At 38.9% G+C, this 14,695-nt stretch overlaps 1 pseudogene across 1 annotated transcript; it reads left to right on the plus strand.

Moving 5' to 3' along the window:
- The first annotated feature begins 4,409 nt into the window (after nt 1–4,409).
- Nucleotides 4,410–5,941, plus strand: LOC306637640 (RNA 5'-monophosphate methyltransferase-like; annotated as a pseudogene). Its single transcript has 2 exons — nt 4,410–4,440; nt 5,423–5,941. The product of its transcript is annotated as an RNA 5'-monophosphate methyltransferase-like (transcript).
- Nucleotides 5,942–14,695: the final 8,754 nt, after the last annotated feature.

Below are 14,695 nucleotides of genomic sequence, written 5' to 3' on the forward strand. Positions count from 1 at the left end.
TTCAAAGATGGAAAAAGCAGTAAATGGACATTCCCTTCTGGTTATGATTAAGTAACAGGGACCACATTTACCATCATACCTGAAGCATCTTTAAACACGCACACACACACACACGATATGTAGATCAGACATTTGATATGAGGTAACAAAGGACAGTGATCTCTGAGAGACAGGAAGCAAACAAGATGACTACTGTAATTGTCCCAGTTACCTTGAGGGAGTTTCCAAACTGCAGTAATGGGAGAGAAAACTAAGGCAGAGGCTCGCAGACTCCTTGGGTTGAGGAAACAGATCCTAGAGTCCAAAAGACCAAGGGAGTTACAGTCCCCAGAATAAAATAATAGCGAGAACAAATAAAGGTGGGACAAATAGAAAACAAATAGCAAGATGATATACTCAAGCCTAACCTTCTCACTAATTACCTTAATGTAAAGGGTATAAATACCCCAATTAAAAGGTAGATATTATTAGATGGAATTTTTAAAAAAGCAAAAACACAACTATATTATCCTTATAAAAGTACACTTCAAATATAAAAATTATAAAACAAATAAGGTTAAAGTAAAAGAATGGGAAAATATATACTGTGTTAACACTAGAGGATGCAACTCAATGGTAGAGTGCATGTTCAGCATCTGCAAGGCCCTGAGATCAATCCCTAGCATCAAAAACAAACAAACAAGCACAACAAGATTAGCAATTTCAAAATCAATAAAATAGGGGCTAGGATTGTGGTTCAGTGGTAGAGCACTTGCCCAGCATGTGCAAGGCACTGGGTTCAAATCTCAGCACCTCATATAAATAAATGAATAAAATAAAGGACCATCAATATCTGAAAATATATATGTTTTAAAAATCAACAAAATAATTTTTTTCAGTAAAGAAAAAGGGATAAAGAAGGTCATTTTGTAATAATAAAAGAAGAGGTCAATTTATTAAAAGGAAATAATTCAAACATTTATGAACCTAATAATAAGAAAGCCTCAATATATGTGAAGTAAAAATTGTTAGAACTGTGAAAAGAAACAGACACATCCACAAGTATAGACAGCATAACAGTTTGGATGTGAGGTATCCCCAATAAACTCATGTGATAGACAATGCAGGAATGTCCAGAGATGAAATAATCAGATTATGAGAAGTTGTAACCTAATCAGTGAACTAACCCATTTGATGTATTAAATTTTGGATTACTGGGTGGTAACTGTAGGCAGGTATGGTGTGACTGGAGGAAGCAGGTCAAGGGGTTGGCCCTTGGGGATTATATCTTGTCAATATACTTTTTAAAAATCTGTGTCACTGATCCTCTCAGCATATTTTGAACTGGCATTTGAATTTCATTTATTTTAGTGGGAGTGAGAATGATGAACACGTTTTCATAAAATAAAAATATCTTTACATTTCCTTCTATCATTATTCCTTCATATATTTTGCCCACTTTACTATTGGTTTATCTGTCTCCCTTATGGGATTCATGGTATTGTAAATGGCACTTTAAAATTTAAATTCCCAGGAAGAGTGAAACAGGGGGTATTACAATACCAGATCTTCCACTCTACTACAAAGCAATAGTAACAAAAACGGCATGGTATTGGTACCAAAATAGAAAGGTAGATCAATGGTACAGAATAGAGGACACGGACACAAACCCAAATAAATACAATTTTCTCATATTAGACAAAGGGGCCAAAAATATGCAATGGAGAAAAGATAGCCTCTTCAACAAACGGTGCTGGGAGAATTGGAAATCCATATGCAACAGAATGAAACTAAACCCATATCTCTCACCATGCACGAAACTAAACTCAAAATGGATTAAGGACCTCGGAATCAGACCACAGACCCTGCAGATTATAGAAGAAAAAGTAGGTCCAGATCTTCAACATGTCGGCTTAGGACCAGACTTCCTTAACAGGACTCCCATAGCACAAGAAATAAAAGCAAGAATCAATAACTGGGATAGATTCAAACTAAAAAGCTTTCTCTCAGCAAAGGAAACTATCAGCAATGCAGAGAAAGAGCCTACAGAGTGGGAGAAAATCTTGGCCAATCATACTTCAGATAGAGCACTAATCTCCAGAATCTATAAAGAACTCAAAAAACTCTACACCAAGAATACAAATAATCCAGTCAACAAATGGGCTAAGGAAATGAATAGACACTTCACAGAAGAAGATCTACAAGCAATCAACAAACATATGGAAAAATGTTCAACATCTCTAGTAATAAGAGAAATGCAAATCAAAACCACCCTAAGATTCCATCTCACCCCAATTAGAATGGCGATTATCAAGAATACAAGCAACAACAGGTGTTGGCGAGGATGTGGGGAGAAAGGTACACTCATATATTGCTGGTGGGGCTGCAAATTAGTGCAGCCACTCTGGAAAGCAGTGTGGAGATTCCTTAGAAAACTTGGAATGGACCCTCCATTTGACCCAGCTATCCCATTCCTTGGCCTATACCCAAAGGACTTAAAATCAGCATACTACAGAGATACAGCCACATCAATGTTCATAGCTGCTCAATTCACAATAGCCAGACTGTGGAACCAACCTAGATGCCCTTCAATTGATGAATGGATAAAGAAACTGTGGTATATACATACAATGGAATATTACTCAGCCATAAAGAATGATAAAATTATGGCATTTACAGGCAAATGGATGAAATTGGAGAATATCATGCTAAGTGAGATAAGCCAATCTCAAAAAGCCAAAGGACGAATGATATCGCTAATAAGTGGATGATGACACATAATGGGGGGAGGGAGGGGTTAGTGTTAGAGATAGAGTTAGGGTTAGGGAGGGGGGCAAGTATGGAGGAAGGAAACACTGTATAGAGGGAAAAGAGGGGTGGGAGGGGTGGGGGGAAGGGAAAAAATAACAGAATGAATCAAACAACATTGCTCTATGTAAATTTATGATTACACAAATGGTATGCCTTTACGCCATGTACAAACAGAGAAACAACATGTATCCCATTTGTTTACAATAAAAAAATTTAAATTCCCAATTGTTTATTGCTAGTCTATAGAAATTTAATTCATTTTTATATAATAATCTTGTACCTTATAATATTGTCAAACTCACTTATTTTGGTAGCTTTTTATCTTTATCTTATTGGAATTTCTGTGGAAACAATAAACTATGAAAGACAGTTTTTCTTTTTTCTTTCCAATCTGGATTTTTTAAATCTTTTTTGTTTTGTTTTGTTTTAGTTTGAAATTATGATAAATTAAATGGATTGATTTTTAAATATTCAATCAGCTCTCATTCTTGGAATGAATCCTGCTTGGTCATGATATAATTTCCCTTTTATAAAAAAAGAAGAAGTTGAGTAGTATATCTTATACACATTAGAAGCAAGGACATAGTTGAAATTAACTAAATGAATGGTTCTAAATGTGACTGTGCATTTTAAAATGCTTTCTATTTTGCACATTTAAAAATGTTTATATTTGATTTTAAAAAATCAAAATATAAAGGCGACAGTTGACTTCTATGGGTTCTGTACCTATGGATTCAACCAACCATGGATTGAAAATATATTTTTAAAATAAATTGTGTCTGTACTGAACATGAACAGACTTTTTTGTCATTATTCCCTACACAATACAATCACAACTATTTACATAGCTTTTATTTTGTAGCAAGGTATATAAGTAATTCTAAAGATAATTTAAAGTATATTAGATATTGTATAGGTTATTTGCAAATACTATACCATTTTATATAAGGATTGAGCATCCTTGGATTTCATATCCTCTGGGTTCCTCAAACCAGTTCCTTCCCCATGGATAACAACGGATGACTTTATAGTAAAAAATAAGTCTCTACTGTGAACCCTAAAGCCTCCTTTGCCCCCTACGCAGTGGCACAAATGTGTGTAATTGCTTGGGTATTCATCCTGTGTACACCCCAGCATTTACAAATGTACGACAATATGTTTAAATATCCCCCATCTTTTCATTTTACTAGTAGAAGCACACATTTTATACCTTGCTTTTAATTTACTAACTTGAGAAACATTCATGTCTTTTTTGGGGGTCAGGGGCACGGTGCTGGGGATTCAGCCCTCACTGATGTGATAAAGAGACTGGTTAAATGGGGCCACACCCAAGATCTGATAAGGAGAGAAAGAGAGGGAAGAAGTAAATGGAGAGTGAGGAGAAAATAAGCACTGATTTGGGACTTGATACTAATTTTTTAATATTGGCATGAATTGACAGCTTATTAGAAATACAGAATCTCAGGGCTAGGAATGCGGCTCAGTGGTAGAGCACTTGCCTGGCATGTGCGAAGCCCTGAGTTTGATTTCCAGCACAGCAAAAAATACATATGTACATACAAATCTCAGCCCTCACCCCAGATCTACTAATATTTTAGAACAATCTATAGGTGGTTTATATGCCCATTAAAGTTCAAGCAGCCAAGCCAGGTATAGTAGCACACACCTGCAATCCCAGCTATTCAGGAAGCTGAGGCAGGATAAAATCAAGTTGGAGGCCAGCCTGCACAATTTAGTGAGACCCTGTCTCCAAAAGAAAAATAAAAAGGGTAGGGAATTTACCTCAGTGACCTTGTGTTCAATTCCCAGTACTGGGAAGAAAAAAAAAAAAAAAAGCTTAAGAATCCTTACAGAGGAACAAACCTAATGCAAAAAAACTAAAACCTAATGCAAAAAACTACACAGAAAAATATAAATTAGAGTTAATTATAATGGAATAGAAATCAAAGTTAGCAAAAGGACAGAGTGACTTTTTTAAGAGTCAAAAAGTTCCTAAGATGGTGAAAATCATAAATCATTGGATTTGGCTAGAAGGAGATCAGTAGTGACACTTGGGAGTGACAGCGGCAGAAGCAGAATAAGTCTCAGCAGGAGTTGATGAGTGTAAAATAGTATGTAAATGAAAAGGTGTAAAATGAAGGCTAAATGAGGTTTTTGGAATCCAGTCCTTTCCCAACCACAGGTCTGAGAAACAGGTTTTTGTAAGATGGAGCTTGCTCTATTCCTCACCTTCCAGGTAAGGGACACTGGTTATGCTTCTGGACCCCTTTCCTTTTCCCTTGTATCTGAGATACCCAGAAAAAAAGATAATGAGTTTGCCAGCATATGACTTAAGCCAGAAAATATTGCTCTAGGCTCCTTTGCAGCCTGATTGGGCCATCACTTTGAACCATACAACGCAACCAGTAGTATCAGGAAAATATAGCGATGCTGCCTTACAGTCTGTGACCCCTGGAGGGCGCTGAGAGTCTGCTCAAGAAAAACTACAACCTCTGTAGGTTAAAATTTAGGAGCCTCACATCCTATAAAGCCAGAGGTAAGTATGGCAGTCTTAGAGGAAGAGAGAGAGCTTTCTCTTCCATTCACTGTTGAAAATTGCAATGACAAAACTTGGATTCCTCTAGGATCTGAGTGTGGCTCCATACAAACCACTCAAATGCCTCCAGAGAACTCGGTCTCCTGTGCTGTGACATAGATCCAGTCCTGCTGGAGCGAGCTAAAAAAAATTGTCCTTTTCCCGATGCCTTGACTTTTATCACCCTGGACTTCATCAATCAAAGGACCCGGAAGGTTCTCTTGAGCTCTTTCTTAAGTCAATTTGGACATACAGTTTTTGACGTTAGCTTCTGCATGTGGATTCATCTGAACCGTGAGGACCAGTGCCTGTGGGAGTTCCTGGCCCATCTTCCCTCACTCTGCCGCTGCCTCCTTATGGAGACACAGCCCTGGAAGTGTTACCAAGGTCTGCAAGGCATCTCAGAAAGCTGGGACTCCAGGACTTTGATCACTTCCTTTCCTTTGCCATCCAAGGTGATACAGCCAATCAGTTGTGCAGATCTTGACCCAGGACCATGACATGGAATTAGTATGCTGCTTTGGCAACACCAGCTGGGACTGAAGCCTTTTCCTCTTCAGGGCATCTGACCCCTGAATCATCAAGTTTTCTCTGCTGTAGACGGCCTCATTCTATCCCTGCTATGCGCAGCCGGTGTTCCTGACTGTGACACTGGGGAGGTGTGTAACAGGCCCAGGAAGGCCTGAAGAGGGTCTAATTTCCCTTTTAATTTATTAAAATTGTGTTTGGAACATTTACATCTATGTACAATATTGGCTATTGGATAGAAGCAGTGACAGAAGACAACCTTGTCTTATTTCTCATCTTAGTGGAAAAGCATTCAGATTTTCACCATGAGCAGGATGTTAGCGGGAGATTTCTCACAGATGCTTTTTTAAAATTTATTTTTATTTTTTACTAGTTCTAATTAGTTAAACGTGATGGCAAAATGCATTTTGATTCGTTATACAAATGGAGCACAACTTTTCATTTCTCTGATTATACATGATGCAGAGTCACACCATTCCTGTAATCTTACATGTATATAGGGTAAAAATGTCTGCCTCATCCTACCATCTTTCCCATTCCCACTCCTCCTCCCCTCCCCTCTCTCCTCTCCCCTCCCCTCAATCCCCTCCTCTCTCCTCTTCACTCCCCTCTGCCTGATATAAAGTTCCTCCATTCTTCCCTTGCCCTTCCCACTCCATTATGAATCAGAATCCACATATCAGAGAAAATATTTGGTCTTTGGTTTTTCGGGATTGACTTACTTCACTTAGCATATTCTCCAACTTCATCCATTTACCTATAAATGCCATATTTTATTCTCCTTTAAAGGTGAGTAATATTCCACTGTGTATATACACCAGAGTTTCCTTATCCATTCATCTATTGAAGGGCATCTAAGTTGGTTCCACAGTTTAGCTATTGTAAATTGAGCTGCTATGAACATTGATGTGGCTGTATCTCTGTAGTATGCTGATTTTAAGGCCTTTGGGTATAAACCGAGGAGTGGAATCGCTGGGTCAAATGGTGGTTCCATTCCAAGTTTTCTAAGGAATCTCCACACTGCTTTCCAGAGTGGTTGCACCAATTTGCAGTCCTACCAGCAATGTATGAGTGTACTTTTTCCTCACATCCTCGCCAACACTTATTGTTGCTTGTATTCTTAATAATTGCCATTCTGACTGGAGTGAGATGAAATCTTAGTTTTGATTTGCACTTCTCACAGATGCTTTTTATCAGGTTGAATAAATTATTTCATGCTCCTAGGTTGCTGATAATTTTTAGCAGGAATAGACATTGGATTTTGTCAAATGCGTTTGCTTGTTTCATTTTCTTTGTATAGCCCAGATTTAAGAATATTGGATTAGTAGCTTACCTTCTGAGCCAAACACCCTCTATTCTGTAGCAAATAATATTTGTATAAGCATGAACTATAAGTCATAAACTAATTTATTGATTTCAATCGTCAAATCAATCAACATATAAAATGCACGAAAGCTAATTATACTTACAGAACAAAATGCAAATGTTTTAAACCCCAACATAAATATGGAAACAAGAGAAATTGGTGGGCTAATTGGAAGATTGGTGTGAAAGTCAGCAGGCTGGAAAATGTGAAAAGTTGTCTGGGTGTGCTGTTTTCTCATACTGCCTTGTAGGGACTCAAAGGTTACTATCTGTTATAGTTTGAGTTTGGTGTGTCCCCACCAAAATTCACATTGTGGTTTGGTCCTCAGTGCAGCAGTGTTGGAAGGTGGGGTCTAGTGGGAGGAGTTTGGGTCTAGGGGACAGAGCTCTCATGAATGGATGAATGCCTTTCTGGGTGAGTTCTCATTCTCAGAGGACTGGGTTAATTCTCATGGACTGAAGTAGTTTCTGAGAGAATAGGTTGTTATAAAGGGAGCCTGCCCCTCCTGCTTTACTTCTTTCTCATGCAGTCCCTTGACTTTTCTTTTTTCTGCCAGGAGTTGAAGCAGCATGGGGCCCTCACCAAAGGCATCTACCCCATCTTAGACTTCTCAGCTTCCAAATTCAAGAGCCAAAATAAATCTCTTCTTTTCATACCTAGTCTCAGGTATGGTATTATAAGCAACAGAAAGCTGACTAAGACACTATCTGTTTTTATGGAGCAGGAATTCAAAGTTTAAGCACAGCATTTATATTTATAATTATAACCAAAAGGAGAATGAAGAAAAAATATAATTTACAAAACACATGAAGCGGGAAGGAAATGGAGAGGTAGTGCAAATGAGCTGTATTTCTCATCACTCATAGCATAGAATTAATGGACACTAAAAGATAAATCCAGGAAACAGTGATATAAGCGTAGAAGTTATAATTTTAGTGCTAACCATCAAAAGAATTAAAAACAAAGAGTCTGAAGCAAGAATCCACCTTTTTTTCTTTTTCCATTTAATGGCATTTCGTACTTTAAAAAAAGTTTAAACCAAATACATATATTATTTTTAAAATAAATATTCCTTTTTTTAATTTTATCATTTTAGTTTTGTTTAATTTTAGGTTTGAGACACATGAGGAAAGTATAATGTGTCTATTTTTAAAGTTTTATGGTCTGAACATTTATGTTTTCCAGATAAAGCTAAACCACTTCACAGCCTGTCTCCGCATGGTGCTATTTTCCAAAGAAATACTAACCCACATCCAAAAATAACAGAAAGGCAATTTAAATCTTCTCTGCAGTGTCATGAAAATATCAAAAGGGGATTCCACTCATAATACATAACAAAACCTCTTAAAATCTTCTTTCTCAGACCCTCTTTCAATATCTCACACCATATGGTAGCTGGTCCCAAATATCTTTCCTCCATTTCTCCAAACTTACACAAAACACATCCCACACTGTCTCTACTCCTCTACTCTCCATTTCCTCCCCTGCCTATTTTCTTCACTCTCTGCCCCTTCAAATATAAATCAAGCTGCTCCTGGTGCCCATTTCATCCCTTATTACAAGGATCCTTCTTCTTACTCTGGAAAATTTAGCATCATTGTAATAATACTTCTAAAGAGAAGCCAAATTTGAATTTCAAGAAAGTCTTCCCCCAGTAATTGAGACATTACTTGCTGGAATCTAGTTGCAAAACTAGAAGTTTTCTACTCTAAACATCTTAAAGACAGGCACTGGATTTTTATTCATTTTATTCAGTGAGCTAACAAAGTTTACACATATAGGTGGTGCTTCGTCCACCACATGCACATTGAAATTGTCATTTTGAGCACAGTTTTTATGAGAGAGGATGTGAAGAGGAAGGAAACAAATGTTGACTGAGTATCTACTATGGAACATGCACAACCCCTGTTTTTGTGGTTCTTTTCTATATTAGTAATTCTCAAATGAAGCAAAAAACATACACATGAAGAGTTCATAAAATTTGAAAAGCCTGCCATGTGACATTATTATTCTCTACTGTATGTGCAAACACATGTAGCATAAAACATTCTTATATCCCTGACACATATAAACTGAGACACTTTTCACCAACAGGGATAAGTCCAAAATACTGTCTGAACTTTAAGTGTTGGGATTGGGATGCGAGATTAAGAATAATTGATGAACACTGTGGAGGAGGTATGTGTTGTACCTGTATGTATTCATTTTTTCCATTTTTTTATTAGTGTATTAAAATTACACATAATGATGGGATTCATTGTTACATATTTGTTCATGCACACAGCGTAACAATATTATTCAGCCAATATCATTCCCCAGTTCTCCCCCTTCCGTCTCCATCTGGCTTCCCATGGTCCCTTTTCTCTACTCTATTGGTCTCCCTTCTATTTTTCATGAGATTCCCCTCTTTCATGTATGTATTTATAATGCATGCACATTCAAAAATGCCCACTAGATGGCAAATCCACATCTCAGATGTTAATGAGATCCCATCCTCTGGAAGTCTAGGACACTTCAATAATTCAAACCAAATTCCTGAAAGGCTGAGGTATGGTATATATGGTTAAGGGAGTATGCAAATTAACTTTGTGATAATGGTCTTCCAATTTATAGGAATAGAAGCTATACTTATAGCTCCACCATCTCTAGAAACTGCCATGATGTATTTTTCATGTAAAATAGCAGTATTATGCAGATAAATAATTCCCTTACTATATTATCTGATTTCATATCTCCGCTTCAAAACTAATCATGGGACTAAAGTGAGTGACAAGGCCAGAATCTGACTCCAAATCACTCCAGAAGCTGGGCATCCAACCAGGATGTTTTCTACTTCTCACCAAGATGACAGGGATGGAGCCAAGGAGAAATGTGGTGTCCTTCCCTGAAGTTTCCCACCTTCCTCCCTGCCACCAACATCACTGACAGATTTAGCTGACACTAAACTGCTGAAAATTCTCTGGCTCCCCACTACGAGACCCACCATGGACTTAACTCTCTGGCACACATGGTTCCACTATATCTGGCTTCTCTCTCAGCACCAGCTACACAGGCCACCACTCTCTCCCACACCCAGCCACACTAACTTGCACTCCATTCCCTGAGCGAGTCCTGGTCTCACATTCCTCTGGGTCTCTAGAGGAAAACCTTCTCCCCTAGATCTGCAGGAGCAACCAGTTCACTGAAGTCTCCATGAGGATCACTTCCTCTGGAAGTCCCTCTCTGACTCTTTCAGCAACAGGACACTCCAACTTTAACACATCCATCATGCTGCTTATCTCACGATGTGCTTGTCTTTCTTGCCACTGGAGCAAGAACACCATGAAAGCTGGTACCTTTCCATCTTTGTTTCACCGGCACCAAACCCAGTGTCTGACATACAGAGGATGCTCTATAAATTTATTGATTGAATGGCCAAGTCCATGAAAAAATTCAATGTAAATAGATTTCATAGACTCAAAAACTTCAGTGTTCAGGCCTTGGGATATTTAAGGAAGATAAGGGAGATAGCTGACCAAATTTCTGGTTTGACCGCATCTTAAGTGATTACATCACAACAATTCTATTTTCTCGTAGGAGGAGATGGAGGAACAGGGGCCAGAACCAGAGAGGCCTATTCAGGGAGGATGTAGGGCTTATAATGACTTCACAGAACTTCCTTTCTCTGGTACTCCAAAAGAAAGGTTTTGGAGTCCTTCAAAAGGTGAAGTATAGTAGTTCCCACTTATGCAGCTACCAATTGCAGTCTGAAAATATTAAATGGGAAATTCCAGAAATAAACAATTTGTAAGTTTTAGGTAATTTTGTATAGTTATATAGCTGACCTATTTTATTATTATGTTGTTAATCTGCCATTGTTCTCAATTTATATATTAAAATTTATCATAGGTATGTGTGCATAGTAAAAAAAAAACATGGTTTATATAAGCTTGATACTTTCAGGCAACAATTGGGGGGTCTTGAAACATATTTCCTGTGGATAAGGGTGGGGGGCTACTGTCTGTGGGAAGAAGTCCTTGACCTCCCCCATGTCATCATTCTCTACAGTCAGGTGAGTCTCTGGCTGTTTATGCAATTCTCCTTGACCTCTATTGGAACTCTTTGCTAAAATGAGCATTTATTCATATAAAGTTGTTTAATATCCATACCAGCTGGAGATATAGGTATTTCCTTGGGGAGGGAGTTACCAAGAGAGAATTCTGAGAAAACGTAGGCTATTTCCAATTTGATCATTAGAGAAACAGGTTCCAGTGCAGGACTAGGTATAATTCTTGTCCTTAAGTATATTGGCTGCACTAACTTGCTAGGGCTGCCATAACAAAGTACCACAAACTAGGTGGTTTAAACAATGAAAATTTATTGTCTCACAGTTCTAGGTTTTTAAAGTTCAAGGTCAAGGTGCCACAGAGTTGGTTCCTTCTAGGGCTGTGAGAAGAATGTGTTCCATGCCTCTTCCCGAGATTCTGAAGGCTGCTGGTAATCTTTGGTGGCTCTTGCCATCTAGAAGAATCACTCCAATTGCCTTCCTTTTCACATGGCGTTCTCCATGTGTGTCTGTGTACATAATACCCCATTTTATAGTATATTAGAGGCCTGTTCATATTATATGAGAAGCCAGTTCTGTTTTGGTTTGACAGCATCTTAACTAATTACATCACAAACATTCTTGTTCCCAAATAAGGGATTAGGGTATTACGGTTTGGATATGAGGCATCCCCTAAAAGCTCCTGTGTTAATGTAGGAGCTAATGCAAAATGATTAGATTATCATTAATGATTATTTGTTCACCTAATTGGTGAATGGATTACTGGGTGGTAACTGTAGGCATGGCTGCAGGAAGTGGATTTACTGAGGGTGTGCCTTGGAGATTATACATTTTGTCCCTGGGTCCTTGTATTTTCTCTCTCCTTTCCATCTGCCATGAACTGAGCAATTTTTCCTCAACCATGCCTTTCTGCCATGATGTTCTGCCTTACCTCAGGCCCAGAGCAATGGAATCAGCAGACCATGGATTGAACCTCTTAAACTGTGAACCCAAAGTAAACTTTTCCTCCTCTTAACTTGTTCTTGTTGCTATTTTGGTCACAGTAATACAAAGTTCACTAACACAGAAATTGGTACCGGGAGTGGGGTCATTGCTATACCTAACCTGAATACATGATTCAGAAGCTTTTGGAACTGGTTTGCAAGAGTAATTTGGAAAAGTTTGGAGATGTATGCTGGAGAAGACTTAGAATGTTGTAAGCAGAACTTAATGAGCAATTCTCTTTTGGGAGGGTATTGGGAATTGAACTCAGGGGCACTCAACCACTGGGCCACATCCCCAGCCCTATATATATATATATATTTTTTTTTTTTTTTTTTTTTTAATTTAGAGACAGGGTCTCACTGAGTTGTTTAGCATCTTGCTTTTGCTGAGGCTGGCTTTGAACTTGTAATCCTCCTGCCTCAGTCTCCCGAGCCACTGGGATTATAGGCATGCACCAATACATCTGGCTTAATGACCAATCCTGATGGGAGTTCAAAATACCAGAATGCTGAGAGAAATGTAAACAGTAAACATTGTGCTCATGAGGTTTCAGAAGGGAACTCTTGGAAATTGGACTGCAGGCCATTCATGTTACATTCTGGCAAAGAATTTGTTCACATTTTGTCCATGTCCTGAGATTTTTTTGTGAGGCTCAATTTAAAGGTGATGGACTAATAAACCTGGCAGAGGGAATTTCAAGGCAGCACAACATTCAAGAAGTGGCATGGCAGCTTTTAGCAGCTTTTAGCAGTTTTTCGCTAGTTTTACTGTGATAATCAGGAGCAAAAAGTAGAGAGGAAAGACTTGGAAAAAACTTGCAGTTTTAGCAGAGAACAAGCACATGTAAAATTGGGACCAAAGATAGCATAGTTGCTTAAGAGATTACCTCCACTAGAGAAGCTAAGCACTTTGCACAGAGACAATGGCAGTGCATCTCAGGAATTGGCAAGACCATTCCTGTGGCAGGCTTAATGGTGTAAAAGTGAAAACTCATTGAAGAGACTATGTGGGTGCCCTGATCTCACAGGGGTGTCTAGGAAGTTATTTCCCCAAGGATTTAGTTCACTGTGCTCAACCACTCCAGCACTCAGAGGCTGCTACAGTTGTGTTCCAAAGGAGTCTGGCTATTGCTTGAGCAGGTGTCAGACCGTGGCATCTTAGCATGGTGCCAGTTTTTTAGGAATGAAGGATGCCGAAGTTGGGTTGTTGTGGAGGTTTCCACTGAAAATTCAAAGGCCTAGGAGGTCAGGAAAAGTGTGGCAGGGTCAGAATCCCTGTATGTAGCCCCTGAGAGGATGTTGCATAAGGCTGTGAAGGTGAAGCCAAAGCTGGAATGGGGACTACCCCCCGATTAAGAGATGTCAATAACATGGAGTATCTGTTGAGGAAAGCTGCTGGTTCAGAACCTAAATGGTTCAGAAGCCTAAATGAGAGAGGAGCCATGTGGGTTGCAACTAGCAAGACCATGGGGCAGGGCTGCACAAGCTCTTTGGAGCTCACATCTCATTACCATGTGCCCCAGAGACTGGACATGGAGCTATGGGACCTAATGTTTGCATGTCTAGGTATCAGTCTTATTTTGGTTTCATCCCTTCTTTCTTTGCTCCTATTTCTCTCTTTTGGAATGGAAATTTTTATTTTGTGCCATTATATATTGGAAGGATATAACACTTATTTATTTATTTTTGACCAACACTTAGGAGTTAGGACTACAGATATGAATTTTGGGGCACCACAATCCAACCCATAACATTGGCCATATTTACTAAAGAAAAGATTGGGGGATATTCTTTGGCACATGGGCTGAAGATGGGGCAGAATGTTTGCATTAGGACTGTCTGGGAAACGTGGGGAATCATTTTTTAAGAGTAAATTCAGGTGCTTTGGTCAGCTTTTTCACTGCCATGACTAAAGAATCCAACCAGAACAATTACAGAGGAGGAAAAATTTATTTAGGGGTTCATGGTTTTGGAAGTCTCAATCCACTGATAGCTGACTCCATTCCCTGGGGCTTGAGAAGAGGCTGAGCCTCATGGCAGAAGAGTGTGGCAGAGGGAAGCAGCTCACATGATAATCAGAAAGCAGAGAGAAAGATCTCCACTTGCCGGATACAAATATATATACCCCAAAGTCATGCCCACATGCCCCACCTCCTCCAACCACACTCCTCCTGCCTTCAGTTACCACTCAGTTAATCCATCAGCTGATTAATTGATTGAGTTAAGGCTGTCATAACACAATAATTTCCCCTCCGAACCCTCTTGCTTTGTCTCACAGGTGAGCTTTTGAGGGACACCTGCCATTCAAACTATAATACCAGGCTTCTCCTGTTTTCCGGAATGTTTTAAAGCATCCCTAGGTACCAATTGTAGGAGTTCTGTTAAGTACATAGAATTTGAACCAAAAC

Source organism: Sciurus vulgaris, assembly GCF_902686455.1.
Source record: "Sciurus vulgaris genome assembly, chromosome: 10".
NCBI lineage: Eukaryota > Metazoa > Chordata > Mammalia > Rodentia > Sciuridae > Sciurus > Sciurus vulgaris.